Below are 25,100 nucleotides of genomic sequence, written 5' to 3'. Positions count from 1 at the left end.
ACACACGAGATAGCTCCTTCACACTCTTTCTTAGACACACCTGTCTTGTCCACCTTCTCCCATTTCAAAGACAAACGTGACATACAATCAGCCTGAACGTTACACCAGCCCGAAATGAACTCAAGATCAAAGTTGTACTCCTGTAATCTTGAGGCTAACCTGGCTAGTCTGGCTGACCCCTTTCCTGTTCCTCCTGGTGAGAGTATTTTCAGCAAGGGCTTGTGATCAGTGCGAAGCTTAAATCTACTCCCCCACACATACATTCTGAAATATTCCACGCCCCAAGCAGCTGCTAAGGTCTCTTTTTCTATAACTGAGTAACATCTCTCAGTTGTTGTCAAGGTGCGGGATGAGAACGCTACTGTTCTTTCGCTGTTTCCGTCACTCTGTGATAACACAGCTCCTAAGCCGGTATCACTCGCATCCACAGTATGATTGTCCTTCCCTGCTCATCAAATGGAACCAGAATGCCTGCATTGCATATCTCGAATTTTATTTCCTTAAAGCATTTCTCTTGTTCATCCCCCCAAATGAATTTGACCCCTTTCCTCAAGAGCACTTTGAGTTGTTCAGTTTTACTTGCAAAGGTCTTTACAAACTCCGAATAGTACTCAATAAGCCCAACGAATGAGCGCACTTGGTCTTTATTTGTGGGGGCAGGAGCCAAATTTATTGAAGCTAGGAGATCTCTTTTTGGCTTCACACCGTCTGACGAGATGGAATGCCCCAGATATTCTACCTCTGTTGCCAAAAAAGAGCATTTCTCCCTGCGCAGTGTCAAGCAAGATTCTAAAATTCTCGCAAGAGCAGTCACAACAAAGTGCAAGACACAAACTAAGCAATAAGCAAACATATCCTCTTCTCTTCATACATTAGCTACAAACCCCACACAAATAAGAAAATAAACAACAAACACACATAATAACATACTCAAAATTGAAGCTACAAAAGGAAGTTAAACACAGGTTGCCACACGAAATATTATGCATTCCCACAGTAATAATCTCGTAAATATCTTGGGGCACGTCTGCATCTCCGAATAGGCACATTGTAATTTACCATCTCCTGTCTATTCTCAACAGAAACCATGGTACTGTCATTGGTACCATTTTCGTCCTCTGGACTCACTCCTACCTCCCCCCGAATACATGTTTCTCCGATCTCCACCCATGTTCTCCACACATTTCTTGTACAATGCAACTCTCCTCAGGTTCCAATGTTCACCATTGTACAACGTCACAAATCTGTTATGAACAGATTTTACTTTAAACAAACCCCTGAACTTTGTTAAACCACAACCAATGCGTCCTGGTTTAACCTTTACAAAATCATTGACTGATATTTTAGTATCACCAACCACAACTTTTCCATCATTCGAACCTTGATACCCCAAATCAGCAAAACCAATGCAATCCTTCATCCACGCCGGAACAAGTTTTGTACCTGCTGAGCGCCCCCTCATCAAATTGAATGGTACCTTCCCTGAGACATTATTATTCAGTGGTACGATACGCCGACACTAGTTCATCAACCATATCTCTGACACTACTACCAGAAGATACAGCCATCTGAATTGCACCCTTCACCATACGATTCGCCCTTTCCACGATACTGTTTCCTTGTGGATTATACAAAGATGTCCTACTGTGTATAATCCCACAAGATTTCAAAAACCCCACCATTTCTTCCAAAGTTAATTGTGTACCGTTATCTGTTATCACCTTTACAGGAAAGCCCTCGTCTCTAAAAATCTCAGACATTAATCTAATATTACTTTTCGTGGTTATCTCCCTACAAAACTTCACAATCAACCACTTTGAAGAAACATCAATCATAACCAAAGCGAACTTTAATCTCAACCCAAAACCACTAAAAGGCCCAATAAAATCCATACACACCGTATGCCAAGGGCAATCTGGATCATCTATCTTACTATAAGACACCTGGCTACCCACCTTCAATCTCTTCTCACTCTCAAAACACTCAGCACACCTCTCAACCCATTCAGATATCTGCTGATCCATTCCAGGCCACCAAAAGTACTCTCTCACTCTTTTCTTAGTAAGAGACTGACCAAGGTGTCCTTCATGCGCCAACTTGAACAGCAAAAAACTCAAATCACCAGGTGGAATAAACTGATCATCCTTCATCACTATGTTTTCCTCCTTATCATAAAAGGACATTCATCCAAAACCTTCAGATAGGGTCTTACAGCTACAGCAAGCGTACTTTCACGCCTTGTGCTTTTAGCGATCAAATCTTTCACGCTACGTAACACCTCATCCTTAGCCATACTTTCATTCCACTGTGTTCTTCCAATGGCACCCGCACACATCTCATCAACAGCTGCTACCCAACCCTCACACTGAGATAACTCCACACCAGATTTATCTACATCTTCCCATGGCAAAGGAAGCCTCGACAGCCCATCTGCCTGTCCGTTCTTCCACCCCGGAATATAATCAACTTTGTACAAAAAATCTTGCATATGAGCTGTCAATCTCGCCAACCTAGCAGAGCCCTTCCCTGCACCACCCGGCGACAAGATCCTTAACAAGGGTTTGTGGTCTGTCTGCAACCTGAATTGGAATCCCCACAGGTACATTCTAAAATACTTACAGCCCCACCCAGCTGCCAACACCTCCCTCTCAATTATTGAGTAGTTCCTCTCAGAACTAGTAAGAGATCTTGAAGCGAATGCCACAGTCCTAACGCCAGAAGAATGTTCCTGTGCCAAAACCGCACCTATCCCGACAGCACTCGCATCAACGGTCAACACAGACTTCAGTCTAGTATCAAAAGGGGTAAGAATCTTCGCCTCACAAATCTCACTCTTAATATTCATGAAAACCTTCTCCTGTTCTTCAGCCCACACAAATTTGCAACCCTTCCTTAGTAACATCCTTATCTTCTCCGTCTTATCAGCAAAGATTTGCACAAATTTCGCATAGTACTCTATGACTCCCAAAAATGATCTCAACTGATCCTTGTCAACAGGCGCAGGCGCCTTCCTAATAGATTCCAGTAGATCACGTTTAGGTTTTACCCCTTCAGCAGATAGAGTATAACCCAGATACTCAACCTCCTCAACTGCAAATTTGCACTTCTTCTTTAAAGTCAAGCCAGCCCTTTCCATTTTATTTAAAACTTCATTCAAAATCATATTGTGTTGTTCCTTTGTCTCCCCAAATAACAAAACATCATTCTGAAAATAGACAAAAAATGTTATCCCTTCCAAAACTGAACCCATCATACGCTGAAAAACACCAGCGGCAGACGCCAGCCCAAAAGGCATACGCGTAAACTGGAAGACCCCCTCAAAAGTGATAAACGCTGTCAATGGCTTTGATTCATTGTGCGATCTAATCTGGTGATACGCGCTGCGTAAATCCAATTTCGTGAAAAATTTCCCTCCTTTCAGCAGCAGAATCAACTCATTAATATTTGGTAAAGGATAATTATACACAATTATATTCTGGTTTAGAGTGTGCAAATCAACACAGAACCTATATTTACCATCCGATTTGGTCGAAATAACCTCAGGTGAAATCCAACTTGAGGTTTCTATCTGCTCAATGATGCCCTGCTCCAGCATCTCACACAACATCTTCTTCACTTGGTCCCTAGCTATAATAGTTACCTTCCTAAATTTATGCTGCATAAGAATCGCATTGTGCTTGAGCATGATTTTATGCACGTACCCCTTCAGTCCACCAATTTCTTCCTTGAACAAATGGGACATACCGTCCACAATCGACTCCGTCATCATTTCATTCACAACCATGACCTGATGTTTCGCCCTGGGATTTATTATAATATGCAGGTCATACTGATGTCCCCACCCTAAAATTGGCGGTCCAGAATAAGCCACATTTACCTTACCCTTCACACTCCCACTTTGAAAGACGATATCAGTTAGCATGTATCCAATTATATCAATTCTCTCACCCTGGTACCCACTCGGATTGATGTCCTTAGGTTCCAAAATAACACCAGGCCAATTTTCCTTGAACAAGCACTCTGGAATGATCGTCCAAAATGAACCAGAATCCACCATCAATTCAGTTTCCTTCCCCTCTATGACAAACACAGCCTTAGGCCTCATCCTTCTTCCGTTTTCCACTTCCAACTCCTCATCACTTATGCACAATATCTTGTTAGCCCCTTCAACCTTACACCCCGACGTCACACACACACTCTCCTTCTGTACAACTGCTACTTTCACTCGATTACTAGATTTACACATCTTATTGAAGTGTCCCTTCCTTCCACACTTTTTACACTCCTTGTCCAACGCGAAACACCTTTTATACTCAGCCATGTGGTACGTGCTGCCGCATCGTGTACACATTCTCTCCTGATTCCTGTATTGAACAGAGTTGTTTTGAACATTCCCATTATGCTTCTTAATACTCCTGTCACTTCTTTCGCCACTCTTCCTACCAGACACTGCAGCTACCTCCTCCTTCTGTTCTACGCAAGACACACCCGTTGCGCACCCATTTTCCTTCTGGTTTTCCTTTTTCTCCATTTCTTTCATACATGCGCTCGACTCCTCCACAACTTTAGCTATATCTATAGCATTTTGCAGAGATGGATTCTTCGCTGCCCACAGTTTCTCCTGCATCTTCTTATTTCTGCACTGGACAATGAGCTGATCTCTAATCATCTCATCCCTAATTGTCCCACAATTACACTTTATCGACAACTCACGTAAACGTGTCACAAACTGATCAATATTCTCGTCCTGCCTCTGTGGTTGCGTATAGAATTTGTGTCTAGCCATGAAAATATTCACTTCCTTTGAATATTGTTTCTTTAACCTAGCCTTCGCCTCAAGATACACATTAGTAATCACCCTTTCTTCAGCATTAGTTCCAGTTGGTAAAAATGTAAATGCGTGCTGACGCTCCTTGCCTAAAGTGCATAACAATAGTGCTTTCTTTCTTGCAGCACTGAAGTCCTTCCCATTCAACGCCTCAATATAGTTCTCAAAAATTTTGATCCATTCGTCCCATTCAATAGGCGGATCCCCACTCTGCTGTAAAAATAAAGGAGGCATTATGACATTTTGGTTCTCCATCCTTACCACAACGCAAAACAATATGTGTAATCACAGTATATACAGGTATGACCCTTGTGAATCTAGTAATCAACAGAAGTCTATGTGCAAAGTGTAGTGCTCTTCCACCAGCAACACAATCCTTCCTCGCCACACACTTTTGTAAACATCCACTTCCCGCTGTGTCGTTTCGTGTCCTCTTCAGCACGCGTCCTCAACGTTATTATCCAACAAAGTAACTTAAAGTCAACCTTCAACCACACTTGCTTAGTGGTACTCTGTGTCCCTTTACCATCCTCACCACGGTACCTTCTCCTGCTCGCGGTGAAGCTCTTACGCGTTGCTAGGTAACTCCTAGTTTTCCAAAATGGCCGCTACGTACAGTGTCACTGCGCACGTCCTTCTGCATCCTCGGTCACCACGCACGTTGCGTTGCGCTCCTGCGTTCCACGCCACACTCAAGACGTTGCTGAAGTTACACAGGCACCTGAGTGGACTCAAGCCTCAACGCGCGCAGATCAGCGCTCAATCTTCAACCGAATACCACGGTAGGCATCTTTTAAAAACTCTCACTTCCAATGCTTCCGCTCGAATTTGCAGCTCAAATCTCCTTTTTTCCTTCAAGTTGCAACACACTTCCGACCATTGGCGATCCTTTCAATAAAGATGAAGACACTCCCACTCGTTCATCCCACAATTTACTATCTTTCCACTTGTCGTTCGTATAAGTGTCTTCTTCAACGATTCATCTTCCCTCTCTCCGATATTTGCCCATGCCAAAAAAATCCATAGTCCTTATTCCGATTAGTACTCTCGACAAGCAAATATACTCTTTTCCACATGTAGTTGTTCTTTTTCCACCAATAGAGGTTCTACCTCACTCTGTACTCCTCCTTGCACTACTAGCCAATCGTCGCCATCTGTTGTAGGGGAAAGTAGGCTACTACCAGAGATTTGTAAATAAATAACTGGAATTTATTGTGAGTAACAGAGAATAGTTGGTGCTCCCATAAAGGCTAGCAGGCAACTGTCAGCCAAGTACAGAAACACAGAACACTGTCCCCACCAAGAGTCTAAATAGAACTTGACTCTTAAAGTGCAAGACACAAACTAAGCAATAAGCAAATACAACAGTTATCTATTTCATTTCGACCAATGAAGTCACGGACTGCGGGAGGGAGCGGAAAAGCGACTGCGAGCAGCACAGTGCACATCCTCAGGAGGACTGTAATGCAATACCCCGGGCACTCTGCGGGGTGGGCTTCCACTTTCCTCCTGCAGACAGGGGCAAACAAGGCAAAGGCTGGACCTCCGTAGTGACACGAGCATGACCGTAGTGACATGAGCATGACCGGGAGTGCCTGGAAGGGGGGCGGGGCCGCCATGAAGTCACGGACTGCTGGGAGGGAGGGGGAGAGACTGGAAAAAAGTAGTCTGTGCAGTAAAGGGGTTGATAGCTGTGGAAGGCTACAAATGATGCCAGAGGCGGGACTAACAAGCCTCAAACCAATCGGAAGGCAGCATTTAAGACAAAAGCCAATGGGCATAGAGTGGGCGGAGCTTCCATGAAGCTTCCACACTACAGTGTATACTGCATGCCTCGCAAAGCGATGGCAGCACATTCGTACTGCATCACTAGGCAAGACCTAAAAATGGGGACTATGATGGGGGTGGACCAGGAGGGCAATGTCCCCCTCGAGGCCGCCATATAGAACTTGTGTCAATAAGGGAGCCTGGACCTCAGTGTTATTGCTGAAAAGGTCCAGAGGTGTACCTTTAGGGTCTGGGTCCTTATTTGATGCCAAGAGCTCAATACTTGAGGCTACCTCCTCCAAAGAAAAACTAAAGGGGGGATCCGCCACACAGGGAGGGATATCTAAACTGAACTCGCCGTGACAGGCTACATTATAAACTTTTTCAAAGTGAGACACCCACTGATCTGGTGTGATATGGTGCCAAACTGACAGATTAACTGGTTCTGCGAAGCAGGGGCTGTTGATAAATAGATCAAAAAGACTTGACATTTAATACTGTCTTTTATAGCATTGAAAGAATCTTCGTGGCAGTCATAGTCTCCAAGTAATTCTGTTTCAGCATGCCAAGGCTTGTAAAGTTGCAGAAGTGCTAAATTGAAACATTCTCTCTTATCCAGAGTTTGTCTACTGACTTTTCTATGGTTAATAAGATTTACTTGAGCATATTTAGCATATTTGACTAAACATCCATCGCATCCAATTACAGCATGTGAGAAGTTGGCCTGGTATATGATGCTCAATAGTTCTAGTGATCACCTTGTACCATGCCAAGCAAGCCTTATGATGATTGGTTGTAAGTCAACCTTATAGACCAGCTATCCTAGTAGCGTGGACAAAGCAGTCTTAGGCTAAACTCTGTAAAGGCATGTGAAGCAAGCTGTTTTACCATACGCAATCCCCTTGAATACCAAATCAAAGGACACCACACAGATATATATTGAAAATATATATATATTTATTTACTATAAATCCCCTCTACTCTTTATGAGCACAGAAGCAAATGTGTTAAAACAAAACAAGGTTTAAATACACAGATTTTGCACAATATGGATGAGCCCTAGGGGCCACCTAAACCATATACTAAAATACTGGTATAAGGACCACCTAGCTGAAAGGAAGTAGGCCTAGGGCCTTGGGAATCGCTGGAGCTGTTCGGGACTAACAGTGAAGAAGTTGGGAAAGGCCCGCGGGACTCGGGTGCAGCGCTTAAAGTGCACGCATACACCAATGCAATGTCAATGGTGCGTAAAAGTTACAAAGTTAGTGTTTAAGGAACCTTCTGAGTGACCTATAAGGATAAAACTTAAGACCTAGACACTAGAGGTCTATACCAGTGTAGGAACACCGGCGTTGCTGAGTTACCTCACCCACAGGACGCGGGTGCACAGGTGCAAAGTAGTGTCGGGTTTCGTCACGCAGGTCGATGGTGCTTGGAGCTGAAGATGCTGCAGGCGTCGAGACGAGAAGAGTTCCGGTGGATACAAGGGTGGATCTGAAGTGGTGAAGACCTGAAAGCAGAGGGGACAATGTTCAAAGTCACTAGCCAGTGACTACCGTTGAACCAGGATGGAACCAGGCGATGTCGGGTGCAAACAGGCGATGAGGTGTAGATTGTCTCTGCAGCCACGTGAACACGAAGAGATCGAGGACGTCCAGGAGTTGATCACAAGCTGTCCCATGAAGTCTCTAGCTGATGGCGGTGTCGGCAACTTGATTGGAGAAAACAGGCCTTGGCTAATGCAAGCCACGCAAGAAGTGAAGAAAGCTTATCACTCGGACCAGCAAGGTCAGAGCAGGTGCTCCTTTTTACAGGAGCGAGGGCAAGTCTGGAGCAACCAGACCCGCAGTGTTGTTTTAGGTTTTGTTGCCAAGATGGCCGCTAGCCACGTGGCAAATGGCCGGGATGGCGCATCAAGTGGCAAAGTGCAAAAAGGCCCCACACAGATCGTGGAGATGCTGGGGGGCTGATCTTCAGTGCAAATGCTGCTCGGTGGTGGGGCTTCTCAAACCCCGGAGAACAGCATCAAGGGTGCCTCGGGTGCTGCGCAGTCAGCTTCTCGGGGGTCTTTCAAGATGTCCGGTCCCACGTCTCTCGATGTCTTCACGGGTCTCTTCTTTTCAGGGACTGTGGATCGGGCTCTGAGATGTCTGGAAGTCTGGGTCTCGTTGGGCTCTGGGCTCGGGCTCCGGCAGGAGGCGGCAGCAAAGCAGACATCAAGTTGCTGGATGGTGCCTGTGTTCACAGGGTGGCCACTCCTAGGCCACAAGGGAGATGCTCTTCAGTCTTCTGTGCAGCAGAATGTCAAAGTCCAGTCGTCTTCTTAGTTCAAGTTGATTTCAGGATGATCTGAGGTGCTATGGCACTTTTCCCACTCTTATTCCCAATCTGAGGGGTGGATCACCTGCTAGGTCCCTCTTCTGGGTGGGACCAGGAAGGGGGGCGGTTACACCCCCTTTCCTTTGTCCAGCTCCGCGCCAGGACTGGGGCTGGAAAGCCCCAGCACCGGTTTGGACTGGCTTATGCACGGGGACACCTTGTGTGCCCCAGGCATGTCTGATTCTATTCAGCCCTGTTCTACCCAATACACAAAATCCTGTCTGGGGTGGTGCTCGCACCTCCCAAGGCAGGAAACACTTTGTTCAAGCCTCCCTCGCTGGAAGGACTCCCAGCAGCAGGAGGTCAGACTTGTGTCTGTGGTGGCAGCATCCATTATGCGATGCTGCGGCTCTGGTTAACTTTAACCGGGGTTCAGGTTATGTACATCTTGTGTCCCTCTAGAAGGGTGGAATGCTACCCCCGTCACCAGAATTGGCGAGGGGGTAGTATCCCAATTCGTATGACGCCTTACTCGACATGTTTTGATAAAGCCAAACCAAAGTTAGCATATAACCGCGAGGATTATAATGCACTTAAGATTATATGGTATGGCAATATCCCGGAACAGCTAAGGGAGTTGTTCCCTACGGCTGCAGACGGGCTCAGCTCATGCTAGAGCACCATCTCACATAAAACTAAGCACTCTGCCTCCAGGATTGTTAAGGCCTGCCTTAGGAGTGACTTATAGGATACTATGGGCCCCATTAGGATGGCGGGCGGGCATCCTATCGCAAATCGGGACCGCCCGCCCTAAGGGCGGGGGTCCCGCACGCAGCATTAGGATGTGCCCGCCACTGTGGCGGGCACATTGTGTATTTTTAGTATTGTGGCGGGCGGAGCTCTGTGCTCCGCCCGCCACAATACTAAAAATGCTGTGAAGCATTTACATAATCAAAGCGGCAGGTACCGCGCGGTGCCTACCGCTTTGATTATGTAAATGCAGGGGGGTACCACAGGTACCCCCCGTGTGCCACCCCCCTTTGGCCTTCACTCTGGGGGCCCACAGGGGGCCCCCAGAGTGAACACCGCATGCCTTTCCGTGGCGGCAATGCCGCCCCGGAAAGGCATTGTAAAATGCCCATTGTAATATTGCGGCCGGTGTCTGACAGACACCGCCTGCATGTTACTCGTTTTCCGCCCCGGCCGCAAGGCGACCGGGGCGGAAAAGTGGCGGGCGGTGTTTTCCTCCGCCATGGTCCCCCCCGCCATTCTAATATGGCGGGGGGGAATACAGGGAAGGATGGCGGGCGGATTTCCCCCGCCAGACTGGCGGGGGCAATCCGCCCGCCATCCTAATGGGGCCCTATGTGTCCAGTTAGGTTAGATATAGATATACTATAAGTAAGAGGTGATTACACCAACTTACCCAGCTCAGTGATCAGCCAGTTGTGTCAAATATGGAGGCCAGGCCAGGGGTGGCACAATACATGCTGCAGCCCCTGGTAGGCCTTGGTTACACCTATCCCCTGGGTACCTATGGTACACTGTTACAGGGGCCTATAAGGTGAACCAGTTCCAATTGTGTATGCACCTAAGGTACATGGAGTCCATTTTAAGGAGAGAGCAATTAGCCTGGGGCCCTGAATAGCAGGATCCCAGGCCAACTAAGTAAAAAACCAGCTAAACACTAGGCAAAAGGTTTGGGGGTAACCATAATCAGATATCCACCTTCCTACACAGCATACATTTCTTCTTATTTTTTTCTGTCACATTCCTTTTATACCTTTAGTTTTGAAGTACTTCATAGAGGCATACTGTTGGAAAATGAGGCATTAGTTGTGAAGCCTGCACAAATAATGGGTCTACATTTGTCCTTCACCGGGAACCAAACACCCCATTATAGCACTTGACTCTCAGAGGGTATTGTTGCAGAGCAGTCTAAGCCTTACTCAAGGGAAGGGGTATGGGCTAGTAATTCCCATTTACCGGTACGCAGAAATAACACTCAATAATTAATTGGCCAGTCCGTACTTTTCTTTATAAAAAGGAAGGGTACATTTATTATACACTCACTACTTAATACTTTGCATCAATTTACAAATATACATATGCTGTTGGAAATACTTCTTGACATTGCGGAACCATTCTCAACCCACCCGTGGGGGGTCTAGTACCACCACCCACATGTATAAAGATAATCTTGCCCACAAATGCAGTGGGTTAACCATAACCTGGAGTGAGGGCCCTTCCCACTGGCACCACCCCAGTGGCAGGCCACCCCAATATTTCAACTCGCTTTTATAATGGGAACTCCTGCCATAGTGACATCTCATACTGACCATACAGTATACAGACTTAAATCACAGTGGCTGACAGTCTGGTTGTTCAACTAACGCAGTAGCAAGAATACATGTCTAGGCATCACTTGGAATGACAGGTACTTATCATATCTGATAACAGGTATAATGCAAGTCAATCACAGCCCCTAAAAGGCATCACATTTATAATCACATGGCTATACAATTACAATCAGGCACCCTGGATAGGCTGCCTATCAACATATTTTCAATTTACTTATCACATCACATATTACATGTGACTTCCAGTCCCCATGAGGAACACCATTCGTAAATGCACCACCTGTGCAATTACACATTTCCACTTCTAGGGGTTGTCTGAATGAAGACAATCCATGTTTAGTCTCTCACACCTCAGTGTAGTCGTAAGCGTCAGCTCCCAGCTGAATTACAGAAGTCCCAGCATTAGGTAGGCTTAAAAACATGGACCAACCCTTGAGGGGTTATTCCCTTTAATTCTTCAGAGAGTTAGGGTTGGGACTTTCCACTTTGTGCTGGGGGGGGTCTGTGTTGTCCCTGTAGCCCCGCCTGCACCTTTGCAAACAAATGACAGTGACCCCATCCTGCGGGGGCCACCACACACTGAAAACAAGCCGTTTTTCTCTTCAGGCCTCCACAGGCCCTGCGAGGATTTATAGGGCACTTTGCTCTCTGCATGTGCATTTTCTAGGAGCGGCTCTCCCAGCTGCTCCTGGGTGAGCCACGCTGATTTTGTTGGTGCCTTATGCCGCGGTCCCATCTCTTTGGGTGCCTGGGCTCCCACAGTCAGGTAGGTTGGAGAGCAGCTCGGGAAGCCCACCCCTGGCTGCTCTTTCCGGCTTCCTGCCTGACCAGCACCCTTGCGTGCTCCAGGGGGGCCGACTCTTCATTCTGGTCTACCCTCTCCGGCGGGCAGATACGTACTCAGCAGCCGGTCGGGCAGGGCCTCAGGTCCTTCTTCTTGCTGCGGGGGAGTGTGACTGCATTTCCCCCTCCTTGCCTCTGAAACCTGGGCCCAGGATAGGCTGCTGGGCCCCACCCACCTTCATGAGGAACGCAACGGTGCTCCCTGACTTCTACTTCAGCGGGGCCCAGAGATGGGGTCCCGAGCCCCTGAAACCTCTTCACGGGGGGGGGCATGACAGTGCTCCCCAGCTTCAGTTTTTGTCTGGCCCATGGTAGGCTCCTGGGCCCCTGGGGGCCATTTCACAGGTAGCACGACTGCACTCCAGACTTTACTTCACTGGGGCCCAGGGTAGAAAGCCTGGGCCATGTAGACACCTTCACGGGGGCGTGACGGTGCTCCACGATACCACCTTCTTCTGAGGGCAGCCCCCGGGACCTGACCCACCCCCGAGGCACATTGGAGACCGGCAGCGGAGCTCCACACGCTTCGTCGTCGGTCAAATGAAGGTCAAAGGTTGCATACCTTCTGGGGGCATATCTCACCCCCCGGGGGGGTAATTTCAACAATCTTGGCCTATTCTCACTCCTGGTGGCCAGCCCCTAGCCCCCCATGAGCACCTTTTGCCACCCTCCTGGTCCCCAAGAGGGTGAAATCAGCAGGGGCTGTTTTCACTTGCTCCCTGCACCAGACTTTTACCTGGCTCTCCTTCTGGGCCTCTCCTCTCCTTGCACAGAGGCCCTGGGCTTCTTCTTACTGGCCCTGGACTCCTTCAAAGGCGCAGGCCAGAGTCATGGGGCAGTCAGGGTTTTTTTCCTTCCAACTGCCCATGATTCCAGTCACCAGCACAAGTCTTCCCCAGCAAGACCACATCCCAGAGAGAGCTCCTCTTCCTGTGCAAGACTTTTTAAAAGAAATCGCAGGGGGCCTGCAGGAAGGCACTTCTACCCTATCCTGCAGTAGGCATGAGCGGATTTTGCAGATTGGCAATCCGCGAATTTGCGGATTTGCGAACTCGCAATCCGCAAAATCCGCGAATTCCCGCGAATTTGCGGATTTTTTTTTTTTTTGTGTTCGCCCGTGTTTCTGCCAGTTCGCGAGGGTTTTTACAATTTCGCAATTTTGCGAACTTACCTGTCGGGTCGCAAGTTTTGCGAACTTGTTGTTTCTACGTGTCCAACCTGTTTGGGACACTCTTCTTCATCACTGCCACTCTCTGTCACCACTGCCACTCTCTGACTACTCATGCCACCCTCTGGCCCACCCATGCCACCCTCTGTTTCATCACCACACCCTCTGGTTGTCCAGTGTACATTATTTTCGGCAAAGCAAAGCACACCTTCCCTGCCTCAAGTGACCTGAATTAATTTGGGGCTGATTAATGTGTCACAGAATATTTTTTTAGCTGGCACCTGCTTCCTTAGTGCGCCCTGATTAGTGATCTTTTGCACTTGCTAAGTGCTTTCATTGTTGCAAAATTAGTTACAACACCTGCCCTGCCCCAACTGACAATAATGAATTAGGGGCTGATTAATGGATTTTAACTTCCAGCCTGGCTCCTGCTTGTCTCCCTTAGCTGTAATTCATGACCTTTGTGGCATATGTGTAACTATTCTGAGGTTCAGAGCAGGGTCACATAATAGTTTCAACTGGCAACTGAACTCTGGAGGGGCCCCTCAGGAAGCACTACAGGAAATGGCTACTAATGATGTGCCTGAACTTTTGAACCTGGTAAGTAGTTACTTTCAGTTTTGCTTAGATCATATTTCTGCAATTTCGCACTTATTCGCGGGGCGCGAACTCACGCGAACAGTGCGAGCAGTGCGAGCAAAATCCGCTGCTCGCGGATTTGCGGATTTTGCAGGAAATTCGCAAATCTCGCGGATTGCGGATTTCCCGAAAATCCGCAAAATCCGCGAGCGGAACGGATTTTCCGCCCATGCCTATCCTGCAGCGACACATCACCTTTCTGCCCCTAATCCCTCCTTCCTGCACAGGCCTCTGGAATACTTTAAGATGGCATCGTCTAGGGGTCTCATCACACATGGTCTCTAAAAAGCCCCCGTACCCCTTGCTGACTTCATGGCCTGGGCCTGGTGCAGGCCTGATGCCTGGCACTGGGTGACAGCTGCTGATGGATACTCTGCAGGTTCAACCCATCTCTCCCTCATGGAGAGAAAACCTTCGCCCTAGGGAATGTTTGCAATGAAGAGCTAGGCCTCTGATGCTACAGCTTGGGGAGGAAGGTAATTAATCCTGCTTGGCAGGGTCATACCCGGCCGGGCTCTGGTTATGGGCTGAGTCAAAGTAATATGAAATTTCTTGATGACCCATAAGCAGTACAGATATGGCTTTGGACTCAGGAGAATACTTTGTTTTCCTCTACTTACAGTGTACTTTGGTGCATGTCTGGAGTTTGTAGGCCCTAGGGACCTGAAACTACCCCATGGGACTTCTGTCTTCATAGGAGAATAATAGAGTGTTCCTACAGTGAAACAGTATAGCACATTGACTATCCCTCACATGTGTCTCCCCACATTATAAAGCTTATTCCATGGCATCACCCAACACTGCATAATCCCTTCTACACCATTCTATCTGTACCAGCTCCTGGGCTGCGTACAACAGGAATCTTTCCTGCGCAGCCCCTACACGGGTACACACACGTGTACACATGTGTCCACATGTATCCAGTCCGGTGCACCTTACCCTGTCTGCAGCGCAGTGTCCTTATCTCACAAGGTGGAGACCGGTGATATTCCCATGCAGTCCATTTTATCATGATTTTACAGTGGACTGTGGGTGAGTCCCAGCTTATGAGGCTCCTCCACAGTAAAAGCTCAAAAATCAGGTGTTCAAATAGCAAGGAATCCAGGCAGCTCAGATCATCAGAGCCACCTTCTTATACATACATTTTACATATGTGGACTGCGTCTTGGGTAGTATGTATCCAACATATTTGTTTTGACAATATCAATACTTTCTGGCGCAAACAATGCTAAGTATTGTATTTCTGGGAAAGACATTGACACTTTGTTCCATGTGCTGGCTAGGCTTAGACTTACCGAAACGATTCCTCTTGACTTTGAGAACAAAGTGGCCAAACTCACCTGATCCGAGCACTCATAATATCCTATCTCTCCATGGGAAAGCATCTTCAAACTGAAGATGAACAATTTCTCGCAGAAATCTCCTCCCACATCTCTTTCATCTCTGACTTCCCTGATTTTGTAATGTATGATGTGACATAATGAGCAACAGAAATTGAGTTGTGTGCAACAAACTGTATATCTATGTTTTGCATTCTACATTTTCAGTATGACTGGATTATAGTCATTCATATACTTTGAGGCTTCTGTACTTTTTTGGTAATACTTTTTTTTGGGTGCTGGCCTACTGCTGGCAGAAAGCTGTTTACTCTTCCTTGTATAATGACAGGTCATGGGAATCCAAAACAATATCTTGTATAAAATTTACCTTGGCATCTGTATTTTCGACAGCAGTATTTTCCTCATCTGTGACTTTGAAACCATAAAAACTATTGTTTCAAGGAGTTTTCTCCACCATCTTTTGGGATGGCTCATATAACATACTGTTGAATGAAAGACAGGACAGCCTCATTGCTCTCTGTCCCAAATTTTGGTGCATCCTTTATCCAATAAAGCATGTGTATGGAAGGAGCTAATCTGGCTTGGTACTCTTTTTTGCCAAAAGAAATCAGTTACTTCTCCAGGAAGATAATTTCTTTTGTTGCAGATGTAAGGCATTATAACTTGACATCTGTGGTTAAAATATCTGCAAACATTGGTGGGATCCAAGAAACAAAGTTAACCAGCTATCTTTAATTTGATGTTCTTTATGTTTAAATTCACTTCTTTCAGGGCGTCAAGCAGGTCATTCCAAGCATACTAAGCACAACTGAGTGTTACAAACCAAGTTGGTGCTCCTAGGTTTCTCAACATGCATTTGAGTTCCCCATGACAAAGCTACCCATACTCTTTGGTGCCACGTTGGCACGCCATAACATTATTTATTTATTTATTTATTTATAGTGTTTTATATAGCGCGAACAAGACCCGTGGGTATCAGAGCGCTTAACATAGATGATTACAGATTGACATTATAATAACAATTATAACAGTTATAGCAGCAAACAGATATGAAGGTAGAAGGTGATATGCTATCTAGGGTGATTAGATAAATATATTCATAACGCCTGTGCAATTAGCATTTAGAGGTGCATAGAGTTTCGCTTGTGTCATAGTCATACAGTCAGCTCGGTGAGGTAGGGTTCCATATTATTATCAGTAAAATCACCTGAGTAAATTAGTAATAAGAGTTGAATAGGTTTAGCTAGTAGCAAGGATCAAAAGATAAACAAAGTAAGGTAGAGGTAATATCTTTTGGGTGTGAGATACAGTGTTGAGATCACATAAATATGAGGTAGCAGTAAAGTGTACAGCCGAGGCTTGAGCTGTACTCAGTCAATTGTCTTATTGATCTTCAGCTTATTCATGATGAGTCTGATCCTCTTTTGGCGTAAATGTTCATATTAATGGTCTGTAGGCATCTCTATGTAGGGTATTTACTCATCATGTGGCTTTTCAGCTCCCGTTTAAATGTTACAGTATTTATAATCTTCCTTATGTTAGGAGGGAGTGAGTTCCAGACTCTGGGGGCGGCTCCGGAGAATGCTCGGTCATAGGTCTTTTTCTTCCGGAAGAAGGCCGGGCTGCAATAGCAACTCTTTAGCGCTTCTAGTTGGTCTGTTACCTCCTGATAGCTTAATTTTCTTGGCTAGATATCTGGGCGTGTTGTAGTGGACCGCTTTGTGGGTGATCCAGGCTATCTTCATTTTAATTCTAGCTTCGTAAGGTAACCAGTTTAGTGCCTTCAGGTGAGGAGATATGTGATCGAATTTCCTCGTTCCCGTGATGAGTCTTGCTGCTGCGTTGAGACAGGCTTTTAGTGGTGCAGTGGATGTTTTCGGTAGGCCGGCTAACGTGGTGCAGCCATATTCGATCCTCGAGATAACTAGCGATTGGATGGCAAGTTTTTGATCCGCTTCTGAGATAAAGGGTTTCAGTTTTATTAGATAGTTCAAGTGGAAACGGGCACTCTTCGCCATAGAGTTAATGTGTTCTTTCATGTCGAGGTTCTCGTCTAATGTAATTCCTAGGGATTTGGCTGAGTTAACTAGGGTCGGAGTGCAGTTAAGCGCGGTCACCAATTTAGCCCATTCCTTTACCTCTGGTTGACTCCTTGTCGGTGAGATTAACAGGAATTCTGTTTTGTTGGCATTAAGTTTCAGATGATTGGCTGTTAGCGATTGCAACGCTTTCTTTAGAGTTGTATTCATTAGGTCAATGCCATCGCTGCAGGCAATCTTCATATATATTTGCGTGTCGTCAGCATACATGTGGTAGGAGATCGGTGATATTCAAAGAATCTCCGTGAGGGGTTCTACATATAAGTTGAATAGATCTGGGGATAACGTTGAACCTTGAGGTACCCCGATTGCGTTAGGGCATGGGGAGGAGATTGCTTGGTTGACCAGGAATAGTTGAGTCCTGTTCTGCAGGAAGGAATTAAACCATTTCAGTACGTTTCCAGATAAACCCATCCTGTCTTGTAGCCTGATCATCAGGATCTCATGATTTACTGTGTCAAATGCTGATGACAAGTCTAGAAGGATCAGTAGGCACGCATGATTTTGGTCAAGGGCTTGTGAGGCGTCATCAACAATATGTAGGATCGCAGTTTCGGTACTGTGCCCTGCTCTGAAACCTGATTGGCAGTCATCAAGTAATGAAAACTTAGCAATGTGTTGACTCAGTTGGCCCTGCACGCATTTCTCAATGAGTTTGGCCAGTAAAGGGATGTTGGTCACTGGTCTGTAGTTATTCGGGTCTGTTGCATCCGCTGTTGGTTTTTTGATGATGGGAACAACCTGCCCAGTTTTTAGGCAGTCAGGGAGGGTGCCTTGTGCAAGTGAGGCATTTATTATCTCAGTCCAGATCGGAACTAGAGTGTGGCTGATTTCTCTTACACATTTTGCCGGTAACGGGTCTTGATAGTGGTTGTTCGGTCTAAGTTCTGCTAGCGTTTTGGCGATCTTTCCCTGGTCATATAGTTCAAATGTGTCCCAATTAGCCTTATTTTTTGTTTGAAGATCCTCCGTTGACGCATTAGCCTCATTTTTAAATGAGGGAGGGGTCGTGAGGTTAGCCGCTGCACTTGTGAGCTCAATTTCTAGCAGTTTTGTTTTTTCCGTAAAAAATGAGGAGAATTCCTCGCAGCTTATGGGGTTTTTTGGGTTCTCTTGAGCCGCTTTGGTTAGTTTATTTGACTGTTGTTTTAGAATCTCGAAGAGTTTTCGTGGTCTTTTTATGGCATTGTCCAGTTCAGCCCTTATAAATTCTTTTTTGGAGTCGATTATCTTTTTGTTATATTGTTTCCTTGTTTTTCTGAGGGCTTTCAGCTCGGGGGAGGAGGGATGTTGTCTCCATTTCCTTTCAGCCATTCTCAGTTTTCGCCTGTCCTCGTTCAGTGCCTCATTGAACCAAGGATTTTTTGGCTTTTCTGAGACTCTTTTCAATTTTTGAGGCAAGATGTCATTAACTATATTACCGATCGAGGTTATGTAATGATCCGTCAGCTCATTGACATTCTGTCTGTTGTTACGAGGCTTCAGGTCTTTCTCACATCTTTCAACCAATAGTTCAATATTAGCTTCTTTTGTATCTCGTGTCAGTTTTTTGAACTTACGGGGTTGCACGGTCCTACCCTTTTTCATTGTAGGTATCGCGAATGTTATGGCGTGATGGTCAGACCAATCACACGGGTCTATGGCGAGGATTACTGTCTCTTTGTTTCTTGAAATAATCCAGTCTAAAGTCGCTCCTTGTGAGTGAGTGGGCTGGGTACATACTTGTGTAAGGTTTAGCTCATAGAGGAAGTCTTTAATCGAGTTAACCAGTTTGTCATTGGTGTCGTCCCAGTGGAGGTTAAAGTCACCTAGGAATATGTTGTTGGCATACGGGTTAGAGTTGGCAGTTATGATCTCTATAAGATGCTCTGTAAACTTTGCGTTATCTCCAGGTGTTCTACCACATGTAGGTTATAGCTTTGATTATTTAGTAATCTTATGTTAAGACCAAGGTATTCACAGGATTCTAAAGGGTCGGATTGGAATTGGTTGACCTCAATCTCTGAGCGGTGAATGCACGCAATACCTCCTCCCACTCCCCTCGGTCTGTCTAACCTGACAATGTTATATTGTGGTGGTACTAGAAGATCCATGGTAGGAGAGGATGATTCACTAAGCCATGTTCCGTGAGGATAGCCAGGTCGATTTCCTTGTTAATGATTAGGGCGGCTATGTCTGATGCATGTTTAGTTGCCGAACGACAGTTAAGTAGTAGGCAGTTCAGGGTTTTCTGTGATTTAACGCTCTTTATATTTTCGGTTTCGGTTGCAGTTATTTGGATATGTTGTAGGTTGTGGTGGATTACTTTCCTATCATTCTTTCTGGACAATCTATTAGAGTCAATAGGTACAATTTCGATATTCTCTTCCTTTCTCGGAGCCGGTTGTTCATAAGATCGAAGTAGGGCAAGGGCTTCTTCGTTTGGTAAGGGATTGGTTCTGTTAGGTCTGTTGGGTCGGAGTACAAGATTCTGGATGTGTGAGACCTTAGTGTGCGTATTTATCGTCATCTCCCAGATGTTCCCAATTGTCTGTGAGATTTTCATCGAGTCTTGAGCCAGGTTGCCTATTAGTTTCTTGAGCTCCTTGACTTCTTTCTGTATTCCGGGTGATTTCTTATGTGAGATAGATCTGGCTGTTTGCGTTCTGCATTTTGCTCTCCTCAGTGAATGGTCTGATCTCATTGCCACATATCTTACCGTTGTATCTTTAGTTAGGTTGTGATTCCTGGTTCTGTTAAGGGTGTCACCATTGTTTCCTATGTTGTTTGGTGTAGGGGGTGTTTTTGTGGGTAAAGGTCTATGGGTCTCTAGCCTCATATTCGAGGGAGGTTGGGGAAGGTAAATAGCCTCTACTTTGTTCCTTTCGTAGTTCTCTTCATCGGGGGATTCACTCTGAGCTGAGCTACCCTCTTCAAGTGAATTGGAATTGGCATCTTGCTATATTTTAAGTTTTCATCTGTTTATAAACTTTATCCATTAATTCTCTTGCAAAGAGATTTTGTGGATGTAGTCCAGTCTTCAATATATATTCAACAGCTTCTGAAGATGAAATATGACAGAAGATGAAATATGTAGGGAATACACTGCCAAAATCTTGGATCTTCTGAGTATAATCTTGTTGACCAATATTCAGATGCACCTGAATATGAGGTGAATACCTGAATCTGTACAAAGCGGTCATCAAAGTGTCCACCTTCTCCAGTGGGGAACACTTGGGTAAAACACTGAGCTTCCAAACTTTTCTCCCATATTCTCATGAGAGTTCCTTTTGCTTGCTTCATTTGAAATTCAATGGCATCACCAATCACTTCTTTTGAATGTACAGGATGGAGGCTATAGTGTTCTTAAATCTCTTCTGATCTTGATCGATTTACTTTTTCAAACTGTCCACTTTATGATAATGTTTTATCTTGTACATCTGTCGCATCTTCAAGAAAATTATGAAAAAACATTATTTTGTAACAAGTATAATGTTGCATTTTTAACTTTTCTAATATCTACTAACTCTTGCAGACATTTTGTATTCTTTGTAAGCACACCATTTAGTAAAATAACAGGTGGTTCATTTTCCTCTCTGGCTACACCAAAGTTTTAATATTCTGTTTAAAATCTAAAGGTAAGTACACTGAGCCTTCTGGAACATTGGATGGGGCTCTCTGGCGCAGTACTAAAATGGTTTGCCTCCTTTCTCCACAATAGAACACAGAGAATGAAATCCAACCAATCCCTTTCTCATCCCAGTCCCTGCACCCTCGGGGTGCCTCAAGGCTCCTCGCTATCACCCACTGTTTTTAACCTATTCATTGAACCCCTAACCGAAATCCTCAAAGCCTCTAACTTCCAATACCACATGTATGCAGACGACACCCAGCTGTACATGAAAATCTCCTCGCCTGATGACATCAAGTCACTCAACGGAACCTTACACAAGCCCTCAACTGGCTTACCTTCAACCATCTCAAATTAAACGCCCTCAAAATGAAATTTCTCTTTATTTCCCTGCCCAAGCAAGCACCCCATCATTGAGGAATACATGAAAAATATGTCTGCTCTCAACTGCACACCACATATCATAGACTCTACAAAATCCTTGGGGATAGTGCTGGATAGGAACTTGTGCATGCAGGACCACATTAGTGCTTCTACCAAAGGAGCAAACTTCAAACTGAGCTTCCTAAGGAAACTAAAACTTTTCCTTACTCTGATGACCTCAAGTCTGCAGTACAAGCATTAGTCATCACACGATATGAATATGCCAGGGCAACACTCTGCGGTCTGCCTAAGTACAGATACACCTTAAACTTGCCTGCATGACCCACAAAGCCCTTCACTTCAATACACCTCTCTACCTCGAAAAAAACTTGAGCTGTCGCGTGGTGCCCGTACCTCCAGGTGCTCTGGCACCCTCCTACTTAAACCAAAGAAATAAAAAAAAAAAAAACTATAACCGTTCCTTCTCAGGAATCACCCCAAGAATCTGGAATGCCCTTCCAATGGAAATGAGACTGATTCCATCAACAGTGTCCTTCAAACAGGAAATGAAAGCGCTACTGATGAATACCTACCTGCCCTAAAGTCCAATAGGGGTCGTGAGTTACCTCATATACTATCACGCTGATGACATTCTCACCTTATCCTACTGACTAATTCTTTTGCCCACTACTACGTCATTTTGTAAATATTGCTATTTTTGCCTATCATGTCGTCTCGTAACTATTGCTATTTTTGTCTATCTTGTCGTCACGTAACTATTGCCATTCTTGTCTATTGCTATGATTCTGCCATGATTGCCCCTTCCCATATGTGTTGCATCCCTCTGTTAAGCGCTCTGATACCCTCTAGGGTCATGTTCGCGCTATACAAAGCTTTCTAAATAAATCAATAAAATAACTAAATAAATAAAAACATTTCTTCCTTTAAGGCCTTTTTGTCAGTTGGTGGTACCTTTCCTGTCTTAGGCTCCATTGGAAGTATGGACTAGAATGGGTGTACACATTGGATTAGAATAGACTCATACACATTTAAATCTGCTAGTTCTTGAGGAATAAATACCAACTCTAAGTTGTTATGCACTGCTCTAGCTAGCATTTTGTTTTCTTCTAACTTGTTTGAACAGTACTTACATATAACTTGACAAGTGAACTAGTCAAATTGTTCGTCTACAAATATATGAACACCAAATCTTTGCCACTTATCATTGGTCTCTTTTCCACCTTTTAAATACAAATCAACATTCCTAGTTTGACTTTTGTAAGGAGTACATCGACAACAAATACAAATACAGTTTAGTTTTTCAGAGGAAACTGTGTTAAACGTTGTAATCTTTTCTACAAGGTTACCAATAGTAGTCCCTGTATCCTCTTTTACTACAGCTGAAGATAACAAGTCTTCACTTTCCTTGTAGTCCTCTTCAGGCCCAAAGAAATGATACTGAACACCATAACAAACCTTTTCAACATCTGCTATTCTTCCATGCAAAAGAGCTGTAGTTATTTCTCCCAAATATAGTGCAGGAGTTTCACATAGTAAAGCCTCCTAACTAAATTCTGTGTTTCAGAGTGATGAACAGCTAAAATTCTGAAAAGATGAAAAACATTGAAATGTTTTATATTTATAAAGTTTTATATAGCGTGAATATGACCCTTGCGGGTATTAGGGCCCTTTACTGTGTTTAATGAGATAGGGAATATAAAGAACAACAATATTTTCAAGGGGAAAACAATATGATAGAAGCCTTCAAGAGAGTCCACTATGCGTGCGAGAATAAGGAGAAATATAGTGTTCAAGAGTGGAAATTGTGGATTCTATGGCAGAAATGTGTTCATCAGTGTCATTTAACTTTTTTTGAATGAAGCAGTTGAGGGTCTCAGTCTAATTTCAGGTGGTAAGGTGTCCCAGACTCTTGGTGCAATGCCTGAGAATGCTTTGTTATATGTTTTATTTTTATAGAATGTTGGTGGTTTCGGCAGTAGGGTGCTACTGCCTCTAGAAGCTCTGCATCCACCTGACAGCTCAAAGGTTTGTGCTAAGTATCTCAGGGTGTTGAAGTGAAAGGTTTTGTGGGTCATGCATGTGGTTTTTAATGAATCCTTGCCTCATATGGGAACCAGTTTAAGGATTTCAGACCAGGAGTGATGTGAATGTTTCTTTTGGATCCTGTGATGAGTCTAGCAGCAGAGTTAAGAGAGGCCCTTAGTGTAGAGAGTTTACATCTGAGAAGAATGCAGAGGGTTGTATTTCTATGGTTCAACCTGGGAATCACTGGGCTTGTACAGCTGACCTGAAGTCATCACAGGGAAGGAAGGGTTTACTTTTCCTTGCGGGGTTTATTTGTAAATTCGCTCCTTTGGTAATAGAGCTGATGGGATCCTGCATGTTCAGGTTCTTGTCAAGCTTTATTCCTAGTGATCTTGTTGAGTCTATGATGTGCGTTAAGCATTTAAAAGCTGTGAGTTGTTTTTTCCAATCTGCAATATCCAGTGAGTGTTTGGGTGGGGCAATAAGGAGGAATTCTGTTTTGAGAGTGTTCAGTTTGAGGTGGTTACATGTAAGCCAATTTTGTTAGGATTGTTAAAATTATTTATTAAGGGCATACATTACCCAGAAGGGTCTCATGTCACTGTAGCGGGATCAATTGAGGAAGTAGCCATGCCATAAAAGGAATTTTAAAACAGCCAGGTTTTCAGCTCTTGTTTTGAACAATCTGTGGGCTGTGATGTCTCAGAGGTGCGTTGGAAGCTTATTTCACTGTTGAGGGGCTCAATAGGAGATAGATCTACTACCCTGTCTAGCTGGTCAGATCCTAAAGGGGATAAATAAATGTTTTCCTCCTGACCTGAGACTTTTTTTTTGGTGCATACCAGTTGAGTTTATTAGCTAGATAAGTCGGCCCATTTCTCTAAAGGGACTGTGTAATACAAATGAGCATGAAACAAGTATGTTTCCTGATTGGGAACCAATGTAGGGATCTCAAAGTGGGGACAAATGAGGACAAAGATGGAAGATTTAACAGCAGTCTTGCAGTGGTGTTCTGCAACCCCTGGAGACTTGTAAATAACTCTTCGTTAATGGATGTCATTAGTACGTTTCCAAAGTCTAGGCGACTGATTTTCAAACCCCGAACCAGTGATTTCCTGGGTTCCAAAGGTATCCATTGGAAAATCTTTTGTAGCATTTGCATGATGCCATAGCAGCTAGCTAGGGTATGGTTTACACGGTCCTTCATGGACAGCTTGTCGTCTATTATTACACCTAGGTTTTGTACCCTGGATTAAGGATATTGACAGAGGCCCAGGCTTGTCAGCCACCAGTCATTTGAGCACAGTTCTTGTGCTTTTCCAAATAATATTACCTCAGGTTTGTGCGTGTCAAGCTGTACGTTGTTATTTTGCATCAAGTTGGTTATGTGAATCATGTTGTTTTAAAATCTGGTTCTAATACCTGCAGGATTAGGTCCCAGGGTAATTAACAACTGGGTATTGTCTGCCTACAAGATTACGTTCAACCCATACGATCTGATTACCCTTGAGAATGGTGATACATAAATGTTAAATAGCATAGGGCCGAATGTTGATCCCTGGGAGACTCCTTTTTCAACCGTTGAACTGCGGGAGGCTAGGGATTCTTGTTCTACAGTGGTGGTTTGACCTTTTCAGTAGTTTCTTAGCCAGTTGAGGACTTTGCATCCAAATCCTATGTCTTCTAGCCTATGTATTAAGATTGCGTGAGAGATGGTG

The 25,100-nt window shown here is 44.8% G+C and overlaps 1 protein-coding gene across 1 annotated transcript in view; it reads left to right on the top strand.

Annotated features, from left to right (window-relative positions):
- The window catches only part of NR4A3 (nuclear receptor subfamily 4 group A member 3), a 681,703-nt gene that overhangs the window by 249,938 nt on the left and 406,665 nt on the right, over positions 1-25,100 (top strand). The window lies entirely within an intron of this gene.

Source organism: Lissotriton vulgaris, chromosome 4_1 (assembly GCF_964263255.1).
Source record: "Lissotriton vulgaris chromosome 4_1, aLisVul1.2, whole genome shotgun sequence".
Taxonomy (NCBI): Eukaryota; Metazoa; Chordata; class Amphibia; order Caudata; family Salamandridae; genus Lissotriton; species Lissotriton vulgaris.
This window is presented reverse-complemented; position numbering and strand designations above follow the sequence as displayed.